At 44.7% G+C, this 25715-nt stretch overlaps 1 protein-coding gene and 1 pseudogene across 2 annotated transcripts in view; one reads left to right on the plus strand and one right to left on the minus strand.

The window, feature by feature from the left end:
• PLD5 (phospholipase D family member 5) overlaps window positions 1–25715 on the minus strand; it is a 416641-nt gene that overhangs the window by 348381 nt on the left and 42545 nt on the right. The window lies entirely within an intron of this gene.
• LOC106975555 (ferritin light chain-like) lies at window positions 19585–20075 on the plus strand (annotated as a pseudogene).

A 25715-nucleotide genomic window follows, 5' to 3' on the forward strand; every position in this document is an offset into this window, starting at 1 on the left:
GTCCAGGAATCCTGAATTTGAACCTGGCCTTCCAGGCCATTATGAAGAAATACTTGTCCAGGTAGGAGGATGGAACATATTTTACTTAAGAGTATGTCAGCTTGATTTGTAAGCTTCATATATTTAGAGGTATAAAACTTTGAACATTGGGGTGGGTGTATTGCCTTCCCTTGCTCCATTTTGCGAATCAAAAGCATATCTTTGGTTTGATTCAGTAACTCTCGGTTGGGCTTCTGAGAAGATGAGAATTTACAGACACCATGGTAAGGCTTGGTAGCCACTGGCTAAGACACCACTGGCTAAGGCTTGGTAGCCACATGTGACTAAGTTTAAATTAACTAAAATCAAATAAAATAAAAATTCAGTTCCTTAGTCACCTTAGCCACATTTCCAGAGTTAGTAGTCTTCTGTGGCTCGTAGCTACTGTATTGGACAGCACACGACAGAACATCTCCATCACCACAGAATGTAAACAGAGTTAATACAGAATGGGGAATACTGGGACTTCTGCACTCTAAGGGCAGAAATCCGCAAGGAAGTCTGCCTACTTGGACTGACTATGTATGCACTGACCATCGTAGATGCATGTGTTTGTGGACAGTCTAATTCAGAGGTCTCAAACTGGCCACCTGTGGAATGAATGTTCTCTGTAGCTTCTGTCATACAGTAAACGTTTTAAAAATGGGAACTCATTAAAATCTAATTTTTTTTTTATTTCTCTTGAAAAATAGGAAGATCTGGCCCCTCTGGGCCTACATTTTCACACTGGAACACAGATCTGGAGCCAAGAATCTGTTGTCCCTTCAAAGGGATCTTGTGATTTCAGTCTACCAAAGCCCACGCTGGCCACTGTGTTCAAGGGATTTCCTGTCTAATTCTTGCCACGTATGCATTTGAATGGGAACAAAAATAATGTCTCTAGTGTTTTAAAAAAGGAAGTATCTATAATAAAACACCATAAAGATGCCTAGAACGCTCTTGCTTATTTTTTCTGTATATATTTAAATAAATAAATTCCACTCACTTATCCAAATGGTACTCTACAATCTATAGAAATAGCATTAGTGAATTACAAAAGAAGTGAATGTCCTAATTTCCAATAATTCTCTACTCAATAACTTAGGCTTTCATATTTGACGGGAGAAGGGAGGAAGGATAACAGAGATGTGATTCCTTACTCCCTTGTCTACTGTCCCGTTCCTCCACAAGGAAACATATACACACACATACATATGTAGCACACACACATACACCACACACACACACACACACACACACACACACACACACACACATATCTGTGTCCCACAAGTATAGTGGGGCTATAAGAAGGTCTAGCTATGCATAAATAAAAATGGGCCCACTTCTGAATAAGATTGTGAATAATATTTGGAAGTCTAATTGGAAGATATCTAATAATGAACAAGACTCTTCATTCAAAAATCTAGTCTCATGCCCATGAATTTGTACCCATTTAACCTTAAGCTCCACTGGTGCGCCTGGGTGGCTCAGTTGGTTAAGCATCTGACTTCAGCTCAGTGATGATCTCACACTTTGTGGGTTTGGGTCCCACATCTGGCTCTGAGCTGTCAGCATAGAGCCTGCTTCAGATTCTGTGTCTCCCTCTCTCTCTGCCCCTCCCACACTTGCACTCTGTCTCACTCTCTCAAAAGTAAATAAATATTTGTTTTATTTTATATTTAAGCTCCATTAAAGCAGGCACTTTATCTGTCCCATACAACACCATCATATAGCAGATATTCAACTCCCAGTAAATATTTAAGTGGAATATCAGAACCGTCACAGGGAACAGAACATTTCCTTAGAAATTCTAGGTCTCTGCTATATTCTCCTTGATATCAACCCGATGTAATGACATTATATTCATTTATTCCACAAACAGCTGATAAAAAAACCCTTATGTGCTGGGGCTCAGCTGGAGTATTATTTTAGTATGCAGCTGGTTATTCTCTAAGTCATAGGTCATACATTTAGGAAGGGCGCTGCAATCACATAAGAAGATTCTGATTTTGGATACTGCATTGCCTTTTTTAAAAAGCTGTATATGCACGAAACAGTTCTACAATTTGTGCCTTATCTGATCTATTACATGATATGTGCCTATAATATCTATTTTAACAAAACACCGATTATATCATCTATGTAATACTATTATTATATCATCCATTTCTCAACCTTCCCTTCACCTCCTGGCACCAACTTGGCTGTCCTCTGGGACTACTGCTTTCCCTGTGGTCCTCTCAAGGCAAAGCTGTTTTCCTCTTAGTCCTTGGACCACTGGATCAGGATGGCAGCAGACTTCCTCCCTGCCCCTCCCTGCCACTTTGAGACCATTCTTTCCCCCTCCCTTCTCCCAAAAGAAGCCCCAGCTCGAATTTCATGCCATCAGAGGAGATCACCCAATACTCAGTGTCCTGAGTGTCCCCGTGGTCTACTGACCCACCAGGTCAGCTCTCTTCTCCCTTCTCTCTGCAATGGACTCTATCACTGCCTGTGTCTTAACCTTGGACATGTCAGTACACATGTAAGAGACCTTCCCAGTGCTGTGGGGTCTCGTCTCCTTGAACCATCCCTTTCAATAATCCCCACTCAGCCTCAGCCACTGGCTCTCACGTCATCACCACCAGCTGCAAACGCTCCAGAATCTCAGTGTAATGCACCCCACTGTCTGCCACAAGTCTCTATCTTCTCCTCTCACTTTCTCTGCTATCCTGACTCCAGTGATTTTTTTTTTTTTTTTTTTTGCCCCCACTAGGATCAGCGACCCATTTGATCACAGCACCATGTCACCATATCTCAGCCCTGGAGGTCTTTTCCTCCCCTACGTCAGCTGGAAATCAAAACCAATCCGTGCAATCACGGTCTTCCACGTGGCCTCTATTTTCTGCCCTTCTCCTCTTACTGTCCTTGCTTTGCCCTCCAGCATGCAACACATGCGCCCTTCACTCCTGCACCTGCACAGCCATGCGTAGCTGGAGAAAAGCAAACCTCGTATCATGTCTGCATCAGCAGGGGATCCCCCAGTGCTCCCAAGCAACCACTCTCCTCATTGCCAATCAATCCACTGATTCACCCACTCTCCCAAAGGGCTATTTCACATTTTCTTATCTCTCTCCAAACTTCCAACACCTTCTGGATGGTCTGTACTCTCAGCTTATGACCTTTGCTCTTGCTTTATTTCCACAGATCCCACTGCCTCATCTGCCCACCATCCAGGGCCCGCCTCCCCGCTGGTACCAAGGAGGAACTAGCCCTGCTTCTGCCTAAAGGCAGTCCCTCTACTTGTCCCTCAAGTATATCACTTCAGTTATTGCCCCTCTTCTACAAAAAAATGTATTTTTCGCTCTATATTGAATCATTCCTATCAGCACACAAAATGCTATTATTATTCCTCCCACCTTAAAAAGGAACAAAAAGACCTTCCCTTCTCCCCATTTTCCCCACCAGTCACTGTGTCATTTCTTTACTTCCTGCAACAAAAGTTGCAAAGTATTGTCTATACTGTCTCCCTTCCCTGCCACTGCATTGACACCACACATGACCTCCACACATTGCCAGACCTGACGTCGGCTCTCATTTCTAATCACACCTGACCTTTGAAAGCCTTTCACACAATAGGTCATTCTTCCTCCTCGATACGATTTCTCCACTTGGCCTCTTGGTACATCAAACCTTCCTGATTTTCTGTCAACCTTGCTGGCTGTTCCTTCTTAGTCTACTTTGCACGCCCCTCCTCCTCCGCCCACGCTCTCAATTTTGGAGTGCCTTTGGGCTCAGTCTTTGGTTTCTTCTCCATCTACATTCCAGTCCCATGGCTTTAAGTAGCAATTAAATGCCAATGACTCCCCAATTCTATCACCAGCCCCAACCTCTTTTGCTAGCTCCAGACCCATCTATCCAACGTCAATGCAACAATGCCACTTGGGCATCTAAGGGGCATCTCAGATTCAACCTAACCAAACTGAACACTGTTCAGTCCAATCTACCCTCTTTAACCCACTTTCATACTCATCTCAACAATACCAACTCTATCCTTGAAGGCCAGACACTCTGGAATCACACTGGATGGCTACAATTAACTTTTTTTTTTTTTTTTTAATAATGGAAAATCACAAATGTTGGCAAGGATGTGGAGAAACTGGAACCTTCACACATTTCTGGCTGGGATGTAAAATGGTGCAGCCACCCTGTGGAAAACAGTTGGACAGCTCCTCAAAAAGTTAAAGACAGAACTACCAGATGATCCAGCATTTCCACTCCTAGGCATATATCCCAAAGAATGGACAACAGATGTTCAAACAAATACCTGTGTACAAGTATTTGTGGCAATACTATCACAACAGCTACAAAGCAGAAACCATGCAATGTCCATCAGTGGATGAGTGGATGAATAATGTGTGGTGTATCCATACAGTGAAATGTTATCCAGCATAAAAAGAATGAGCTATCAACACATGTTACAACATGGATGAACTTTGAAAACATCATCATAAGTGAAAGAAGCCAGACACAAAAGATCACATATTATGTGATTCCATTTACATGAAATATCCAGAATGGACAAGTCCAGAGACAGAAAGTAGATTAGTAGCTGCCAGGAACTACACAGAGGTAGTGATCACACAACACTATGAAGGCACTAAATGCTGCTGAATCATATGCTTAAAAATGGCTCATTTTAGGTTATGTGAGTTTCACCCAGATTAGAGAAAAAAAAGGGGGGGAAATCTCCCTTAACTCCTTTCTTTCTCTGATACTCCAAATGTAACCTGTAAGAAAATCATCTGACTCTACTTTCCAAACACATCCAGAATGCAACCACTCTGGTCAAGGTCAACACCATCTCCCTTCATATTACTGCAGTCATTGTCCCCCTCGTGCTGCTGTTGACCCCTCTAATCGACCCTCAACACAGCACCCAGAGTGTGTCATCTGTCAACTGCCACCCTCCTGGGGCTTCCCATCGACTATTCAGGCCAACCTTCCAACACTGGTCCAGAGCCCCACAGGAGCCCAGCTCCTGTGCCCGCCGCTAACGCTGTCCCTCCTCATCTCTTCCCTGTTCCCTCCAGCACAGCCACACTGGCCTCCCTTGGTCTTCAGTGATGCCAGGCGCATCCTCAGCTGGCAGGTTCTCTGCCCTGATGTTCTCCTGCTTCAAAACCACTGGGCTAATTCCCTTACCTCCTTCAAGACTTGGCCCAATCTCACCCTGTCAAAGATGCTTCTCCTGCTCACCCATACACATAACTCTGGTCCCCCTCATGCTGCTCTAATTTTCCTTTTATCCATAGCACTTTTCTCTCCCAATATACTGTATGATAGCAAAAACGTGCTGTGTGTCTCAGTTAGGGTATAAGCTTCATGAAGGGAAAGAGTTGCATCTGTTTTGTTCCCCGATGTATCCCAGGTATACAAAATGGCACCAGATACATGGCAGAAGGTGAGTAATATTTACTGAATTGAACAGATCTTCAAAGTAGAAACAAAAATGGGTCATAAAAATCTTTACCAAATTGATAATAGTGACTGTCAGAGGGAAATGAGGAAACGATGTGAAATTTGGGATAGATACAAAAGGGACTTCATCTTTGCCGGAATGTTTTGTTTCTTTCAGTTAAAAATGATGAAGTGTGGGGCGCCTGGGTGGCTCAGTCGGTTGAGCGTCCGACTTCAGCTCAGGTCACAATCTCACGGTTCATGAGTTCGAGCCCCGTGTCGGGCTCTGGGCTGATGGCTCAGAGCCTGGAGCCTGCTTCCGATTCTGTGTCTCCCTCTCTCTCTGCCCCTCCCCCATTCATGCTCTGTCTCTCTCTGTCTCAAAAATAAATAAACATTAAAAAAATTTTTTTAAATAAAATAAAATAAAAATAAAAATGATGAAGTGCACTCAGTACTACAAAATCTTAATATGTGCCAATTCTGCATAATCTCTCAGTACCGGTTACAGGATTCTGTGCACATTTTGGACTGCTCAAAATTTTTCAAAATTTTAAGGGCAAGTAAGGAAAACAAAACATTTTATGGTTTTTATAGAGAATTCCTTTGCTCTTCCCAAAAGAATAAAAGTTATCTTCTTAGAATTTCTGCAACAATGTCTTTTCTTGACTGACTACAGCCACTGGGCAATAGCCCAGTCCACTGGAGAAAGGAACAAACAGAGTTACAAATACAAAACTACAGTCTTCACTAACTTGACCTCCTCCACACCGTGTGATGCTAAGGGACAATCCAAGCTGCAAGGGAAGTGGTGTCCCTCTGGCACACAGTGACATTACTGTCAGAACCCACTGGGTGGTGTAGTGTGTGAGCCTCACCAGAGCCAGGGCTCCCTAGCATCCCCAAGGAAATGCCCTCTTTCAAATGACCTCTTTCGGAGAGTTCTAAAGCTGCTTCAGCCGGTCTGTGATGGAAGTACTCAAGCTGAAGTCTACAGCTCGGAGGAAAGCCTCCTGCCATCGATCCCCTGCAGCCCCTTTCCAGGCGATAGTCTGATATGACAGAACCCTACAATCTCAAGGCAAAATTAAAATGTATTTATTTTGGAAAAATAAGACTCAGTCATACACTCCTCTCCTTTTCCAACATTTCACAGCAAAATAAAGGTTGTATTGCCAAGAGTTATAAAATTAGAGAGGAAATGAAAATCTGTTATTTTCATAATAAGGTCTTTCCGCTTAGCCAGAGTATTCTGAGTTCCAAAACAACTCATATCCCCAAATGGTTGAGTTTTCATGGGGACTTACTGATTTTAGGCATTTGTAGTGGGCTCTAACTTAACCAAACTTTAAACACAACAATTTTTAAGTGATGCCTGGAACTACTGAATAGAACCTTTCCAATATTATACTAGATCGATATCCAATCAGCATATAAGCTGTATGTAATATGCTCATTGTACTGAGCAGATAGGTAAGATAGCCTTATTTTTTCACTGTAAAAGTGATATAAGCTGTAGTAACATTCATGTATTTAGAGGGATATAAAATACAATCACCTTCCTTTCTTTGCTTCTAGCCTACTCTGTCCCAAGCCTTAAACTACTTAAATTCCTGGAAACAGTTTTGCACATATGCTTGCAGACCTTTTTTTTTTTAAGTTTATTTATTTATTTTGAGAGAGAGAGAGAGAGAGAGAGAGAGGTGGGGAGGGGCAGAAAGAGAGGAAAAGAGAGTATCCCAAGCAGGCTCTGTGCTGTCTGTGTGGGGTCCAACATGGGGCTTGACCCCACGAACCGTGAGATCATGACCTGAGCAGAAACCAAGAGTCAGATGCCTAACTGACTGAGCCACTCAAGTGCCTCCCCTTGCAGACTTTGAAAAATATGATTTTAGGGGCACCTGGGTAGCTCAGTCAGTTAAGCCTCCAACTTTGGCTTAGGTCGTGATGTCACAGTTTGTGGGTTCAAGCCCCATGTAAGGCTCTGTGCTGACAGCTCAGAGCCTGGAGCCTGCTTTGGATTCTGTCTCTCTCTCTCTCTCGCTCTCTCTCTGTGTTTCTCTCTCTCTGTCTCTGCTCCTCCCCCACTTGTGCACGTTCTCTCTCCCAAAAATAAATGAATAAACATTTTAAAAAATGAAAAATTAAATAAAAATAAAAATACACTTTTATTTTTTCTTTCACTAAGTGAGATTTTACCATGCACACTATTCTGAAATATTTTTTTATCACTTAACATTTTTATGATGCAATATGCCAGGTCAGAATATTCATTCTCCTCAGCGACTGACTGGTATTTCTCAGAATAAAATAACAACAGCAACAACAATAATAAGAGAGAACACTTCTACCAATGCTCGCTGTCTCAGGCTCTAAGCACTTTTCGTGTCTGGATTTAATCGCTAATGACAACCCTCTGTGACAGGTACTATTATCCCCTTTCAGATGAAGAAACCGGGAGATGATAAAGAATTTGCTCACGGTCATAGAGCAAGTAAGAGATGGTGCTATAATTTAGACTCAGGCCATCAGGTTCCGACGTCTGTGGTCTTAACCACCATAACAGACTGATCATGCTATAATGTGCTTAAGTCTCCCTGGAAGTGGACATTTAGATTGTTTGTTTGCTTACTATTTTATTTATTTATTTATTTATTTATTTATTTAACGTTTATTTATTTTTGGGACAGAGAGAGACAGAGCATGAACGGGGGAGGGGCAGAGAGAGAGGGAGACACAGAATCGGAAATAGGCTCCAGGCTCTGAGCCATCAGCCCAGAGCCCGACGCGGGGCTCGAACTCACGGACCGCGAGATCGTGACCTGGCTGAAGTCGGACGCTTAACCGACTGCGCCACCCAGGCGCCCCAGGCCAGCTTTTTTGTTTGCTTACTATTTTAAACAGTGCCACAATAAATATCTTTGAAAAAATAGGTATCGCTCTTTCCTGACGATTCATTTCTAGAGGTGGGATTGCTTATCCAGGCATTTCACATTTTGGTAGGTAATGCCAGACCGACCTCTAGAAAAGCTGCATCTATCTACCTTCCCCCCAAACAATGCTGTATTCGTGCCCCATGCTGTCTCTAGATTTTGTCAGTCATCCCTCTATTCCGATAAACTGATAAACACCAAACAGAATCATGGCGGTGCTTTAATTTGCATGGTCCTGATCACTTGTGAGTTCAAGCAGCATTTCAAGTGTGCATTGCCTGTTTGTATTTACTGATCTCTGAATCTTGCCTTCTCACATTTTGGCCCATTGTTTATTGAATTGTCTTTTTTTTTTAATGTTTACTTTTGAGAGAGAGAAAGACAAAGCATGAGTTGGGGAGGGGCAGAGAGGGAGGAGACACAGAATCGGAAGCAGGCTCCAGGCTCCGAGCTGTCAGCGCAGAGCCTGACATGGGGCTTGAACCCACAAACCACGAGATCATGACCTGAGCCGAAGTTGGACACTTAACTGACTGAGCCATCCAGGCGTCCCCTAGGTGATCTTCTTTTCCTCCTCAAATTAAAACTCGCCTCCACTTCCATTTACTCAGGGAGTAAGAGCCTATCTTCCCTTTCTGCCCTTCTCTGTCTATGCCCACGAGTCTCAGCTATGCTCACGAGAACAACCCTGTTTGCTCCTGTCTTACAAGTACTGGCACCAGACTCCACTCTGAGGTTAGCAGGCTCCCCTACCACCAGTCTTTGTCCAAGACAATGTGGCTGGGCCTCTGGCACCAACAACAGTGCACATCCCCTTCCAAGCCACAGCGGTTCCCGGGGCGGTGTGAAAGTCTTAGCACCATCGCTATGGAGGACTGAGCTCATTCCAGGGCTCCCTGGTGGAGCTGGCCTGGGCTCTCAACTTTTCACCTCCTTTGATCCATCCCTTCCCAGACTGTGGTCCTCCCCCGGGGGTGGAGGGGTGAGCTGTCTGCCCCTCTCAGCTACCTAGGAGGATTTACTCCTTAGACCTCTCCATTCAGGCAGGTCCCTCCACCCGTGCCCCAGCCCACGTCCTTTCTCTGCTGCAGAGTTCATGATTATTTCAAGAAAAAACAATGCTGGTCACTCTAGGATACTTTACTCCTCTTCCTTTGCAAGGGACCTTCCTCAGACCCAGGCGGATCCTGAGGATTTGGTCCCATTCTAGCTGCTGAAGTCCCATAACTGGGATTCACCTTGGAGCTCAGAAAGTTCGTTCGTGAACAAAACGGATGTAAAACAGAACCCCTACTTTTCTGGAACTGCCAGGTTCCATCTAGGACCCATAAATGCCACCCACACACAATAAACAATGACACTGGCTAGATTCCTGAAACAGAGTTTTATATAAACGGTAACTGCTTTGGTAGCAGCATCCCTTAGGAAAAAACTGTGCTCTGAACTTTGAAGCCAGTCAAGTGTGTTACGTAACAGGCTGGCGAACAACCATGCTCATGATTTTTCTTCCTGTTCCTTCCCTTAGCCACCCCACGTTGGAGAGTATCTGAAAGCAATTTGGTTTCATTAAGTCAGGGATGTGATGGAAATTTGTTGCAATCACTTACTGGTCTGCTTTCACAAATCATTTTTGGGAAATTAAAGGACCCTGACAGACCAGCTTGTTGAAATTTCAACAACCCGCAAGATTATGCGTTTTCCTTGGTGTCGCACAAATAAGCTGACTAAACTTGCAATTGCAGAGAAAGCAATGACAGCACTGCTGAGCAGCTCACGGATGGGCAGGTGTTCACACTTAAACTGGACGTGTGCAAAGAGCAGAAAACGGAGCCTGCGTTCACTCCCCACTGCTGAACTGCTTGGGGCTGGAGGAATCATGGATGTTGATAACGGAAGACACGTGGGCTCACTAAACTCCCAGTTTCCAAAGACAGTCCCAGATGGCTGATGCATAAGGAAGACGCTTTTTTTTTCCGCCTGGACGCGTCCAGATGTGTCTGCGTGAACAGGCATCTGGTTCCACGTCACAGTGTGCTGGCAGAGCATCCGTGTGATTCTGGAAAAGAATTCTGGAACTATCCTGCAGTACCCAACTTTGTGGTCAGAAGCTGGGCGAGGCGTGGGTCTATCCGGCCGTGCAAGTGCACACTCTTGTTCACAGAGGTGTTGGAATTAACATGATGTCAGCTGTGTAGACCTACAGTCAACAGGTGAGGCTCTCCTCTGCTACACACCTGAAACCAATGTAACCCTGCGTGTCAACTGTGCTCCAAGAGAGGAAGAAAGAAAAGAAAAACAAAAAGAGAGAAAAGAAAAAGTGAAGTGCTCTGCCTGATACTCCCAACTGGAGACTAATACAGTCTGTTAAATGCAGGAGTCTCCTGGGCTTCAGTAAGATGTATCCCTGACTTTATTCATTCAAAGGACTAAACCTGTAACAAAAATAAAGTGAAATAAACTATACATACTATGTATCTATTTCACATATTGTGTGTGTGTGTGTACACACACACACACACACACATATTAAGCCTAAAATGTTTTCTTTTTCCTGGTTAAAAGTCTCCACTGAATCGAGTACATGTGTTCCAAACAGGTATGGATTTCAGATTATGGAGCCCATCTAACAAATGACTTAAATGTTACCCAAGATAAAAGCTGAGGCTGGACTACTTTTTAAATAAACCAGCAGAATCACTGGAGTTTGTTGTGGCTTTTTTTTTTAATGTTTGTTTTGAGAGAGAGCCAGTGGGGGAGGGGCAGAGAGAGAAAGGGAGAGACAGAGAATCCCAAGCAGGCTCTGCACTGTCAGCACAGAGCCTGATGTGGGGCTCAAACTCATGAACATGAGATCAGACCTGAGCTGAAATCAAGAGTCAGACACCTAACCGACTGAGCTACCCAGGTGCCCTGAGTTTTAAAGAATAGTTTAAAAGAGAAATTCAAGGAAAAAGGAGAAATGATTCATTTTCTCTTGTTAATCTCTAAATATCTTGATATCTTATGTGAATTGAGAAAGAAGAGAATAGAAAAAGAGGAAAGAGACAAGGGTGACCGGGTGGTTCAGTTGGTTAAGTGTCTGATTCTTGATTTTGGCTCAGATCATGATCTCATGGTTGTGAGACAGAGCCCCACATCAGCTCTGGGCTGGGTGTGGAGTCTGCTTGGGATTCTCTCTCTCCTTCTCCCTCTGCCTCTCCCCTACTCTCTCTCTCTCTCTCTCTCTCTCAAATAAATAAATAAATAAATAAATAAATAAATAAATAAAACAAAATAAAATAAAATAAAAAGAGACAGAAGACAGTATTTTTTTTTAAATGAAGAATAATGTTCACGTACAAGCTAAAACAGAAGTCTAAAGTTGCATGTTAGCATTCAGGAGTACATGTCTTAGAGGCTCCCCAAAAGGATATTTCAATTAGCAGTACCTCCCATACTGTTGGAGTTCCCAAATCTAGATTTAAAGAGTAAGATATCAGGGTGCCTGGGTGGCTCAGTGGGCTGAGCGTCTGACTTTGGCTCAGGTCATGAGCTCGCAGTTTGTGAGTTTGAGCCCCACATGGGGCTCTGTGCTGACAGCTCAGAGCCTGGAGCCTGCTTCGGATTCTGTGTCTCCCTCTCTCTCTGCCCTTCCCCCCACTCACACTCTGTCTCTCCTTGAAAAATAAATAAACATTAAAAAAAAGAGTAAGATACCATTTGGTTCAAAATAACCAAAATGGTATGGGAATTTAAAATCAGTAAGTAGATAGCAGAATGGGAAGACAAAAAAAAGTGTAGTCCAGGCTCCGTTTCAATACAAATTTGCAGTCCACCCTTGAGTAAAATGCAACCGCTCCCTTTTGGTCCGATTTCCAAATGGAAATGGTCCTCATGCCCTTACAGAGGGCCAGTGTGAAGGTAAGTACCACAGTACACAGTACAGAGCAAGAACATGAAAGGTTGATGTTACAGAGGCTGGCTGTGATACTGATGCTCTTAGAAAAATAGTAATAATTTGGTTTGTATTTCCACTAGTATCAAATAAGAGTACTGTATGTTCTAGAACATAGCATGGGGTCTGTTGAGAAAGATAAAGATAAAAATCATATAAAAGTTTTTCTCCCCAGAGACTCTTAAAAACTGAGAACAAACTGAGGGTTGATGGCGGGTGGGAGGGAGGAGAGGGTGGGTGATGGGTATTGAGGAGGGCACCTTTTGGGATGAGCACTGGAAACCAATTTGACAATAAATTTAATATATTGAATAAACAAACAAACAAACAAACAAATAAATAAATAAATAAAAAGTTTTTCTCCCCAAAGGTAAAATCTTGCAAAGTGTATACATGAAGGACTGTTACTAAAAGCAATGTCTATTATCTTCCTGGGAACTTCAAGGGGGAAAAAAAATCGCTTGTGTGCACTAAAAGGATTTACGGTTCCAATATGCGCTGGTATTTCATCAAAGTGCCGAGAAACACCTCCAGAAAACAGAAAGAGCTTGAAAGAGGCAACCACAGAAACTAATGAGTGCTGTCTGGTTTTCTAAATTGAGTTGCAACTACCCAGGAGCATTCCATTTCCCAAGACAAGAATGGTATGGATTAATTACCTGGAAATCTGTTGAGTTACAAATACAAATAAGCCCAGCCTCCACATGGACTGCTAACCCATGTGACAATCACTTTATTATGCAGGTGCTACAGGATTAAGTCCAAGGAGACACTTCCCAGAATCAGCATCTCCGGGAAAGTCTGTCAGGGCTGAGAAGTCAATGAGACACAGCCTCAGTCTTTCCTTCCGTTGCCACTGGCCACCTCCACCCGGATTCCTGCTACTCTTCCATTGTCTCCACTCAGCTGATGGCACCACCATGCTCCCAGGACTCAAGCCGGAAACTGGAACTGCCCCATATGTGGTCTCACCAACTCCCTCCAAAATCACTTCTTCATTGAGCTCCTCATGATTCCCCATCTACAAGATTGCATTGGAGTCCTGGTTGGTTTCCCTGCTGTTCTCCTCGACCTCCACAGCCACTCGCTCACAGGAGTGACCTTCCAAACACAGAAGCTGGGCACGTTACTGCCCTGCTTAAAATCCTGCAGTGAAGGCACAGATGCCTTCTGATCTGGCTCCTTCCTTGCTCTGCGACGTCTCATCTTTCACGTGTACCCATAAATACTGTTCTCGAACTACACCGTGCAGTTCCCACGGCATCCACCAGACAGATTCCTAATCATCTTTCAGAAGCCAAACCTGAGGTCGGTCACCTTTGGTGTGAAGTCTTCTCTGCCTGCCCGAGATCCACAGCTACCTTCTCTGGCTACTTCGTAGTTTGCTCGCAGCTCTACTACGGTGCAGAACACCCTGCATGACAAACATGCATGTATTTGTCCAACGTCCCACAATCGACGAGCTCTCAGAGGACACAGCTGTTTCTTAGTTATTCCTGAGTCTGTCGTGTCTAACACAGTGCCTGGCAAAAATAGTGCTCAAGAAATGAATGCTGAATTGCAAAGCTACAGCCCCTGAACTAGGTCTCCTGGGAGTCAAATAAGATAGACCTACAGTGAAGCTCAAGTCACAATTAGGGAAGCACAAAGAGAGAGAGAGACAGAGAGAAGGAAAGGGAAATCAGGAAAGCAAGAAAAGAAAGGCTTCACGTTGAGAGTAAGTAGCTACCAACAAGTTTTCAAACAAAACCTAGAACCAAGTTTACCTATCCATGTTCACTAAAGTATCGTACCCAAGAAAGGTCACTGGAGCCCCTTCAGCAGAGTAAACAAAACAGCAAGGAGACTATCACACACAGTGGCAGGCTGCCCTGTGCCCCCAAACTCGAAGCCCTAACCTTAGCACCTCAGAATGTGACCCTTTGGGAGACAAGATCTTTAAAGAGGTGATTAAGTTAAAATGAGGTCCTTAGGGAAGGGCCCTAATCCAGTAAGACTGGAGTCCTTAGGAGAAGAAGGTGGAGTGGGTGTGTGCACAGAAGGCCAGCCATGGAAAGAGGCAGGAAGGGGTGAGGGCAAGCCAGGGAGAGGGGCCTGGAACCCGTCCTTCCCTCACAGACCTCAGAGAAAACCAACCCCACCAGCAGCACCTTGATCGTAGACTTCTAAGCTCCAGAATGGTGAGAAAATACATTTCTGTTGTTTAAGGGGCTCAGTCTGGGACATTTTGTTACGACAGCCCTAGGAAACTAATCTTATCCTATACAGGGGATTTGGTTAAGGAAAAGAAAAAACCTGGGGTCAGGGGCAGTGTCTTCCAGTATTTGAAAGGCTGGTGGGTAGAAAAGGAATCAGTCATTTTTTCTAGGATTTGTGCATTCCATCTTGGAATAAGGAAGGACTAATAACAGGATACATTAACCTTAAAGATAACCTTCTGGTCCCCATACTCTATGATCATTAAAAAAGACATTCTTCTTAAGATGTCTGATTACAGACAGAGCTAAGATCTGCCTCTTACGAGCTCAAAATACTTCCACAAATGGCTGGTATTTTATGTCGTACTTCATCTAAAACATTGCAGTATGGCAGAGACTGAGCCAGGTCAAAACTGGAGTTCAGGTACTTCTGTCCAGGTACTCCTGGTCCCCCACCACCATCACCACCATGTAGATTTCCTTTCCTCCACTGACTGGCATTCAGGGTGAAGGGCTTCCTGATAAACAAACTCAAATCTGTCTGTTCACAGGGTTCGCTATATATACAGGCATATAGGTGTAGAGGGAGAGGAGCAGGGGAAGAACACTCCAAGGAGGAAGAGAAGAGTCCTGAGAAGGACATTCAGGGCCAAAGACCACAGCCAAGTGCTGGTCCCAATACTGCATGGGGTCCTGGTGCTGCATGGTGGTCGCTGGCTGAACCCGCATGAGCAAGGTGCTCTCTACCAGCCATGTGCATGTCATGGGGACAGCAGGTATGTGTCGGATCGGTAGAGCTGCCCTCCTATATTCTGCACAACTTCTGGACTTAACAACATAGCGTTGGCCACTCTACAACGAGAACAGCAGAGGCAAAATGTCTCAGTAACTTTGGGGAAGCATGTTATGCAGCAACATCCCCCTGGAGTGCGGAGTCATCCTCACAGCTGAGCAGAGGAGTGGAATGGCATGCTGGCCGGGAACAGTAGTGGCTCAGAAGCCACTTGGCAATGGAGGCAGAGTTCTGGCAGTAGAGCATTGACAATCCAGGCTGGGCAAGCACGCAGGCACAGCATTAACAGGTGGTCAATAGAGTGAGCCAACATTCAAGGTCATCAGGTTTAGGACAAGCAAGAGGTGGGACCGGTGCAAGTGGTGCCCCCCAGGGGGGACATTATTCCAGGACAGCCAGGAACAAGGGGCCAGCAACATGAACTCAACCTTGGAGGATCCTGTAAGAGCATACGAGCTGTACCCTAAGTGCATGGTTCTACTAAAAGATATGGGGACTGTTGAAATGTGGCGTGAGTTCCTTCTGTCATGTAGGTGGATGGTACAGAGCTCTGGATGTTGAGTTTTAAAAATAAACATGTCCTTATTGGTGTCCACAGCTGGTGAAGTCTGAGAACATTTACTATGCAAAAACTCTACATTAAGAACATGTTCTTTAAAGCACATTTCCAAGCATATACTTATAAAGCAACCCGGTAGAATGCCATTAAATCTGGGCAGAGTGCCAAATGGAACATGACAGAATAGTGATTCGGGGGAGATTCAAGGTCAGCCAGAGGATTTCCAACTAATCACCACCGATGGCTCTCAAGAAGGCTCTGACCCTCAAGCCCAGATTCCCAGAGGAAAGCTTTGTCTGAGTAAGGCCTTCAGAAGCGTGCTGAAGGGAACATGTCTCTGGAGAGAAATGTGTAGTACAGGGTACAAGAAATTCAGAACACTCTGGCTTAGTTCAGAGAACACTAGTTCTCCTAGTTCCCAGGACAAGCTGGGAGAAGAGGTCCAAGAATAGAAGCCAATGACTGAGACCTTGGGTCCTGTTTCTTCCAGCAACTAACCACTTGGCTTTACTTTCTACCTCTCTGCCTCTGTTTCTTCTATCATCTGGCAGTATTCACATCTAACTTACTGACCAACCAGTAACGGGAGGCTCAAATGAGAGAGCAGATGTTTCTTGAAAAGGTCCAAGTGTACAGAAATAAAAGGTATTATTTATCAAGTTTAAACCACCTCTCAAGAAATACCAAGTCCCATCTGTCCGTGGGAAATTTACTGAGTGTTTACCGTATTGCAGGATGGCTAGGCACTGGAACCCATGTAAAATATTGCAACCCTTTGCTCCTCTCACAGAGATAGATGTTCATGAAAAAAGTATAACACCATGAGAGAATCATTATACCAGAAACAAGCAGAAAGTATCGGAAATAAAAAAAGATGATTTGAAGAGGTTTGCTACAGTAATATTTAAACAAATGCAGACAACCTAATAACTTACAGAACATTCATACGATAGAATACTAAACAGCCACTAAATAGAAGTTTTTATGAAGAAGTTTGAATGACATGAAGATATTTTAGAGAAAAGCAGTACACAAAACAGACGATGTGGAATAAGACAAATCCTGCCAAAATTAAATTCATAAAACTCCCTCTTCTGGCTCTGATGAGTTACTGTACCAGACTGGCTCTCCCACTGTTAATACTTAGGAAACTGGACAAAATGTACAAAAAATTTTTCAGATATTGGACAACAAGCAGCACAGGAAATGAGGCAAGAAATGCAATCAGCACAATATCAATATGTAAAAATGAGCTGTATTTTTATACACAATTGGCTACTGTGTATAGAACAATGAACTGCCAAACGCAATGAAAAGCACAACTTATAAGACCACTGAAACATACATGATTTAGGATAAATTTAACAAGCTATTCCAGAGACCTATTCACTGTAAACTAAAAATATGCTGCTAAAAGAAAGAAAATCTAAATAAATAAGGAAATCTACTACATTCATAGATTCAAGTGGATAATGAGATTTCAATTCTCCATATATTGTTTTATAGATCCGATGCAATCCTAATCAAAATCCCAGCAAACTTTTTGCAGAAATTAACAAACTAATTCTAAAATGTACATAAAAAAGAGGTGAGGCACCTGGGTAGCTCAGTCAGTTAAGCGTCGGACTTCCGCTCAGGTCGTGATCTTGCAGTTCATGAGTTTGAGCCCAGCATCGGGCTCTGTGCTCACAGCTCAGAGCCTGGAACTTACTTCAGATTCTGTGTTTCCTCTCTCTCTGCCCCTCCCCTGCTTGCTCGCTCGCTCTCTCTCTCTCTCTCTCTCTCTCTCTCAAACATAAATAAAACATTAAAAAATAATAAAAATAACATGTATATAAAATGAAAATGACCTAGAACAGCCATAGACTTACTATAAAACTTCAGTAATTGAGAGCATATAGTATTGGCATACGAACAGCACACAGATCAGTGAAACAATAAACAGAACAGAGAGTCCAGAAATAACAGATCAACAAAAATATGGCCAATTAATTTCTTCATAATAGTGGCAAGAAAAATCAATGGGGAGTGCTGGAAAGCCCTTCTGAAAGATGATGCTGGAAGAAACATACAGCAATATGGAAAAAAGAGATAAACTCTGACCCCATCTCACATCATACAAAAAAGTAATTCTAAATGAATTACAGACCTAAATCTAAGAGCTAAAATTCTAAAACTTTTAGAAAAAAACTGATGAAAATTGTCTTTGCAACTTTGAGGAAAGTATTCTTAGAGAGGACATAAACAGCACTAACTATACGGGGAATGAGATAAATTGGGCATCATCAAAATTGAAAACTGCTGTTCTACCAAAGACATCATTAAGAAAATGAATATGCACCCCACAGATCTGGAGAAAATATTTGTACTACACAGAGCTGGCAAAAGGCTTATATCCAAATAGAGAAAGAGCTCTTGGGGTGCCTGTGTGGCTCAGTTGGTTAAGCATCTGATTTTTTATTTTGGCTCAGGTCATGATCTCACAGTTCATGAGTTCAAGCCCCACATCGGGTTCTCTGCTGTCAGTGCAGAGCTCACTTCTCTCTCTACCCCTCCCCTGCTCTCGCTCACTCTCTCTCTCTCTCTCTCTCTCTCTCTCTCTCTCTCAAGAGACATTTAAAAAGAAAGAGCCCTTAAAATTTTTATTAAAAAACCATAAAAAATGTGCAAAAGATCCTAACAGCTACTTCACAAAAGTAAACAGAAGAATGGTCAATAACCACATGAGAAGGTGTTCAACATCATCAATCGTGAGGCAAATGCAAATTAAAACCCTGATAAAATGCTTAAAGTGCTAGTATCCAAAATGTAAAAAGAACCTATAAAACTCAACACCCAAAAAATAAATAATCCAATTAAAAATGGGCAGGGAGCACCTGGGTGGCTCAGTCGGTTGAGCATCCGACTTCAGCTCAGGTCATGATCTCACAGTTCATGGGTTCGAGCCCTGCACTGGGCTCTGTGCTGACAGCTCAGAGCCTGGAGCCTGCTTCGGATTCTGTGTGTCCCTCTCTCTCTGTCCCTCCCCCACTCGCGCTCTGCCTCTGTCTCTCAAAAATAAACAAACATTAAAAAAAATTTGTTTTAATGGGCAGAAGATATAACAGACATATCCCCAAAGAAGACACCCAGATGGCCAATAGACACATGAAAAGATGCTCAAGGGGCGCCTGGGTGGCTCAGTCGGTTAAGCGTCCAACTTCGGCTCAGGTCATGATCTCACAGTTCGTGGGTTCGAGCCCCGCGTCGGGCTCTGTGCTGACCGCTCAGAGCCTGGAGCTTGCTTCACATTCTGTGTCTCCCTCTCTCTCTGCCCCTTCCCTGCTCATGCTGTGTCTCTCTGTCTCAGAAATAAATAAACATTAAAAAAAAAAATTTAAAAAAAAAGAAAGAAAAGATGCTCAACACCACTCATCATCAGGGAAATACAAATCAAAACCACAATGAGATACCACCTTACACCTGTCAGAATGACTAAAATCAACAACACAAGAAATAACAGGTGTTGGTGAAGATGCAGAGAAAGGGGAACCCTCTCAGACCACTGGTGGGAACGTAAACTGGGGCAGCCACTGTGGAAAACAGAATGGAGGTTCCTCAAAAAGTTAAAATCAGAACTACCTTACGACCCAGCAATCACACTACCCTCTGCCTCCAGGACCAGCCAACACTCTATTTTGAGCTTACCTCCTTATTACCGATCAACCATGAGCTCCCAGATTCATCAGACTTATTCCACTGAGGTGAAGGCTGCTGTCAACCACTTGGACCACATGCACCTGCAGGACTCCTACGCCTGCCTCTCTCTGGGCTTCTATTTGGCCCATGACGATGGGGCTCTGCAGGGCATGGGAGGGGGCTGAGTGCCTCTTGAAGATGCAAAACCAGTGCACCGGCTGCGCCCTCTCCAGGGCTTGCAGAAGCCATCCCAAGATGAGTGGGGGTAAAACCCTGGACACCATGGAAGCCGTCCTGGCTCTGGAGAAGAGCCTGAACCAGCCCCTTTTGGATCTGTATGCCCTGGGTTCTGCCCGCACAGACCCCCAGCTCCGTGACTCCCTAGAGAACTACTCCCTAGACAGGAGGTGAAAGTCATCAAGAAGATGGGCGACCCCCTGACGCACCACCGTGGGCTGGACGGCCCCAGGCGGGGCTGGGTGAGTATCTCTTCGAGAGGCTCACCCTCCAGCACGACTAGGAGCCCAGCAGCATTTGAGGGGCCCCTCTGGCAGCCCCCTGGGGCCACGGCTGGTGCCTGATCCTCTCCCTGCAGCCGCTAGGTAGCTTTTTAACAACCCAGAGCCTTCTCCCAAGCCATAGACCAAATGGAAACAATAAAGCTTTTTGCAACCAAAAATAATAAGAAGAACAGCAGAATTGCATAGGATTTCACCAAGCACAGGAGAGAGAAATCATTTCATGTAGAAAGAGAACTTCTCCAGGTTGCATTAGTAATATGCAGAAACCAGCCCACTCCAGGCAGGATGTTTAAGTTGTAATTAGAGGATGGAGCTTTTCCGTCACCAGATCTTGACTGAAACAGGAAAAATTTCTCCTCAAGTCTGGCACTTCAGTGCATCAATAATGGAAGGACCTTGGATTCGGACCTTTTCAAGGGATTCACTGGAATGGCAGAGTTCACCTCTGCAGAAAGAACCACCCGCAGCTTCCCCCGCACACAGGAACGGCGAACCGGTGAGGTCTGATGCTCACCACTGACAGATGACGCTAGTAACCCTCAGTGAGAAGCATGGCTCCAGCAACAGGCTCTGGGTGGGCCTGGGTCGTACTGGTGACTGCACCATCTGCTCCGAGAGGTTCGGTTCTCACCTCAGCTTTTATGCATTCATTCGTAATAAGCCCAGAAAGTCCAAGTTGGCAAGCTCTTTCCTGGCTCTTTAGAGTCTACTGCTTTTTGATAAAAGAAACCAAATACCATTTTTTCTTGTTTTGCAATTATGCATGTACACATAACTCTTCCTTCCGTCTTTCTTTAAACATGAAATTTCAAGGGGCGCCTGGGTGGCTCAGTGGGTTAAGCACAGGACTTTTTGGCTCAAGGTCATGATCTCGTGGCTCATGAGTTTGAGCCCCTCATCGGGCTCTGTGCTGGCAGCTCAGAGCCTGGAGCCTGCTTCAGATTCTGTGTCTCCCTCTCTCTCTGCCCTCCCCTGCTTGCACACTGCCTCTGCCTCTCTCTCTCTGCCTCTCTCTCTCTCTCTCTCTTTCTCTGTCAAAAATAAAAACATAAAGGAGATTTTTTAAAAATCCCATACTGCCACTGCACGGCAATGCCTCAGTTCACCGTCACCCTTTGCTTAGAACCCACATCTGCTTTACAGAACTTTTTCACGGTCTTTTTAATCTTCGGAATCTCAAAATCTTCCAGAAACTGCCTACTGCTGACCTACTGCCATGTACAACAGTGCTTCTCAAACTGTGATGCGCCCTTGAGTCCCCCATAAACGTGGTAACTGCGGACCCTGATGCATTACGTTGGAAGGGAAGCTCTTTGGCTCTAGAGCCCACGGGATGCTCATGCCCCCACTTTGTGCACCACACACTGCCCAGCACGCCGAACAAGGGCTCTTGCTCACCCAACTTTGGTTTTTCTCCACGTACATACCCTTGGGGCAGGGCAGACTCTTCAGAAACGGTTTATTTCCTTGAACTTGACTAAGAGATTCCTCAGGCTAAAATGATCTAAGTTACATTCCTAATTTGCACTGGTAACCTTGCATGCTTAACCCTTCTTGGCATCTTCCTTATCCTTTGGACTCTGTCACCTTCATGTTCTTAGCTCGGTGTGCTTGCACACGGCAACTTTTTCTGTAGTAGACCTTCCAGATCCACACTCATTAATCTTTGCAGGTCTTGTTTAAAATTTAAATCTTTCCTCTCTGAGTTGTTAATCATGATTCCAGATGAGAAAATTAAAATACCCTCCTTTCTTCCATATTAGATAAATACGGATATATAGAAATAGGTGTGTGTGTGTGTGTGTGTATACACACACATACACACATACATATGCATATATACATGTTTACGTATTGACCTACTTAAGGAAAATGAAAGTCCAAATACTGTCAAGGTTTGAGAAGGCAAACACATTGCCCAGCTCCACGGGGCTAGAAACCAAATTCCATAAAATAGGTAGAAAAATGAAAAGGTAGTAATCCTGTATTACATCTAAATACTTCGGATGTTTAAACCATTCTGTGAACTGGGCTCTGTTCCACATAGAAAATTTCAAGACAGCTCATTGTTCCTACTGCTCTCCATTTCCCAGTCTCACCTGCCAGTCTAACCTAATCCTTATTCCTCCCCCTGAAACTCTGCCCTTGGGGCTTTATATGTCTCCTTGCTAGGTACACGTTCTCCCATTTGAAAATTTACTTCAGGCCATCCTTCGCTGGTCTGATGTTAACTGGACTCTGTTTCCATGAAACTGTTGGAGTAAATTTCCATGCAGTTTCTTAAAATCTGGCTCATTTATATCTTCCCTTTCCACCTCCACTCATATTGATCTGTAATTACCAAAACTTTATGGACTCTGGAGTCTGAGAACTCTAGATATTTATCACAGGCTTGAAATGTACAATCCATATCTTCACTGGTCATTACCATTCTTATCTGTGTAAGCCACACATCAAGCTTAATGAGTGCATTTCTTTCTTACTATCTCATAGTCTATTGATTTTCAAGGCAATAGTTGCTTATGAGAATATCTAATGGCAAGGTATAGAGCCAAGAATTCTATAAGTACCCCCACCCTCCTCTGATGCTTTCTCTTTCCCACCCAGCCATCAGTGTGACTTTAGTATAACACTATGTATAGTATGGTATTGCTAGAGTATTACATACTATAGTAATCCCATCTAACAGATGCATTTACAGAGGAGCATAGAGCAGGTTTCTTCTTATAGGGCATTACTCCCATCCACAAGGCTCCACCCTTGTGACCTAATCACCCAAAGGCCCCCACCTCCTAACACTATCACATTGAGGGGTTAGGATTTCCACATATAAGTTTTGGGAGGTATGCAAACACTGGTTTCAGCCCATAACACTATGGTTTTTTTTTTTTTCAGTGTTTTAAGTTTATTTATTTTTGAGAGATTCAGAGTGGGGGAGGGGCAGAGAGAGAGAGAGAGAGAGAGAGAGAGAGAGGAAGAACATCAAGCAGGCTCCACAATGACAATGCCCTACTATGCAGGGCTTGAACTCACAAACTGTGAGATCATGACCTGAGCCAAAACCAGGAGTCAGACGCTTAACTGACTGAACCACCCGAATGCCCCATAATGCTATGTTTTAAAACATGACAAAAGAAAAAAAAAAAGAAAGAAACAAACCTTATGTATATAAATTTCTCACTCAAGCTAACTAAAAAAGAAGTTAGAACTACCATCTGGCTGGCTCAGTCCACAGAGCAACCAACTTATGATCTCCAAGTCATGAGTTTGAGCCCCATGCTGGAGGCAGAGATTATTTTAAAAAACAGAAAAAAGATGGGGCGCCTGGGTGGCTCAGTCGGTTAAGCATCCGACTTCGGCTCAGGTCACGATCTCGCGGTCTGGGAGTTCGAGCCCCGCGTCGGGCTCTGGGCTGATGGCTCGGAGCCTGGAGCCTGCTTCCGAGTCTGTGTCTCCTTCTCTCTCTGCCCCTCCCCCATTCATGCTCTGTCTCTCTCTGTCTCAAAAATAAATAAAAACGTTAAAAAAAATTTTTAAAAAAAGAAAAAAGAAAAATACTTCAATGCTTACTATCTTAGAATACCCCACTATTATCTTTAGGATTTGAACAAGTTAGCAATTTTCCTACATCATATTCAAAATGTCTTGCTTGGCCAATCACTATTACTGTTGTATAAATCTTGACCCTGGTCACAGCGCATGCTCTAGGTAAAATGACAGGGAAGCGGTGCCTGGGTGGCTCAGTAGGTTAGGCATCTGGCCCTTGACTTTGGCTCAGGTCATGATCTCATGGCTCATGGGATCGAGCCCCACATCAGGTTCTGCACTAAGGACACAGCGCAGAGCCTGCTCGGGATTCTCTCTCCTTTTCTCTCTGCCCCTCCCCCCATGCTCGCTTGCTCGTGCTCTCTCTCTGTCTCAGAATGAATAAATAAATGAACTTTAAAAAAAAAAGAAGAAATGATAGGGAAGAGCAAGCTGCAAAGCTGGCTGGGGAGAAGGTAGGAAACCCCACATGGAGGAAAGGGCGGGCCACACCCTCTTCCTGAAATTCAAATCCAAGGTTTCAAGCGCAGCAAACCCTAGTTCCGTCCAAGCATCAAGGAGCAAGGGTCAGAGTCGAAGGAGGAGAAGGGTGAGCACAGGGTCACGCTTCTGGGCAGAGTCAATTCTGAGGGTCAGAGGAAATTTTCAGGTCGTGGGATGGGCAGGTCCAGAATGAACTTTCAGCAGGGAGGACTGGAAGAGTCTGGTAAGAGGAATCAGATGCCCCTCTTCACCGCCAGGGCCTGAGGCTGCCACAGGCCACCTGGGCTGCATGAAGACAGGACAGGCCTGTCTGAGGCGCAGGAAACTGCCAGGATGGGCCACAGGGAGCCCAGAGCTTGCTGCTCACCCACACGTTCCCTCTGGCACCTCCAGCACAGGGCAGGAACACACAGTTCATTATCATCCCCCAGGGCAGGGAAAGAGCTCCCCGCTCCAGTGCAAGGCAGGGAATCCTGTCCATGGGACCAGCCCCAGGAGGCAGGCTCCAGCAGGGAGGGACTCATAATGCTAAGTCCCGTAACCAGTACCCCCCAGGGCCACCTCCTTGTGTTCCTGACTGCACAATTCTCCTCTGAGGGTTAAGCTCTGCCCTAAGGAACGTAAGCAGTGAGTTATTCTAACTTAATATGTGGTCTTCAGGGGTGAGCCCAGGTATCTCAGAAAACCACTTTTTATCTTTCCTCCTACCTCATTAAAAAAAATTTTTTTTAATGTTTATGTATTTTTGAGAGAGACAGAGTGTGAGAGGTGTGTGGGGGGGGGGGGTAGGTGCGGTGCAGAGACAGAGGGAGACACATTATCTGAGCCAGGCTCCAGGCTCTGAACTGTCAGCAGAGTCCAACGCCGGGCTTGAACTCATGGACCATGAGATCATGACCTGAGCCGAAGTCGGACGCTCAACCACCTGAACCACCCAGGAGCCCCTCTCCTACCTAATTATTACATCTGCCCTTGCACCAGGCCCTCTCCTGCTTCTCCCTCAGGGTTGTAAGGTAAGGTGTCCCTCCCGACTTCTTCCCCAGCTTTAACTCTGGCCAAAGACACTCTTACACCATTTTCACAGATTATGCAGGATGCCACTCCTGGCCCGTGTCCTGCTCTGTGCACCAGGCACACCTGGGTGGGTGGCAGGTTCGATGCTCCCCACGCCCACGAGACCTGCCTGCCCCACGCACACCTGCAGCAGCCCTTTCTGCACTCAGGTCACAGGCTTTTGGAGGATGGCTCACCCCCAGCCTTCCTGGACACGGTTTTCCCATCACCTCTGCCGCCACCCCCCACCCCCACCAATGCCCACAGTAGGTCCCAATCACAGGGATCAGGTCTCCCACCAGAGATCACGCTGCAAGCCGGCAGGTCAGGCTCGGCACCAGGCTTTACGTAACAGAAACGCCTGTGATTTGCAGCTGTCTGGTACGTGCTGCCTCAACCCCCAGCCAAGGTTTATTTCCACGTTCCAAAATGACTATAAACCGTCTCAAACTCATTCTGGACTCTCTCATGCATGGATCTCAATAACTGAAAAAGAACATCACCTCATCATCACTGATTATTTCTTTATGGGGGTTCTCATGTAATGGTCTCAATAT

This window comes from Acinonyx jubatus, chromosome E4 (assembly GCF_027475565.1).
Source record: "Acinonyx jubatus isolate Ajub_Pintada_27869175 chromosome E4, VMU_Ajub_asm_v1.0, whole genome shotgun sequence".
In the NCBI taxonomy this organism is placed as follows: Eukaryota; Metazoa; Chordata; class Mammalia; order Carnivora; family Felidae; genus Acinonyx; species Acinonyx jubatus.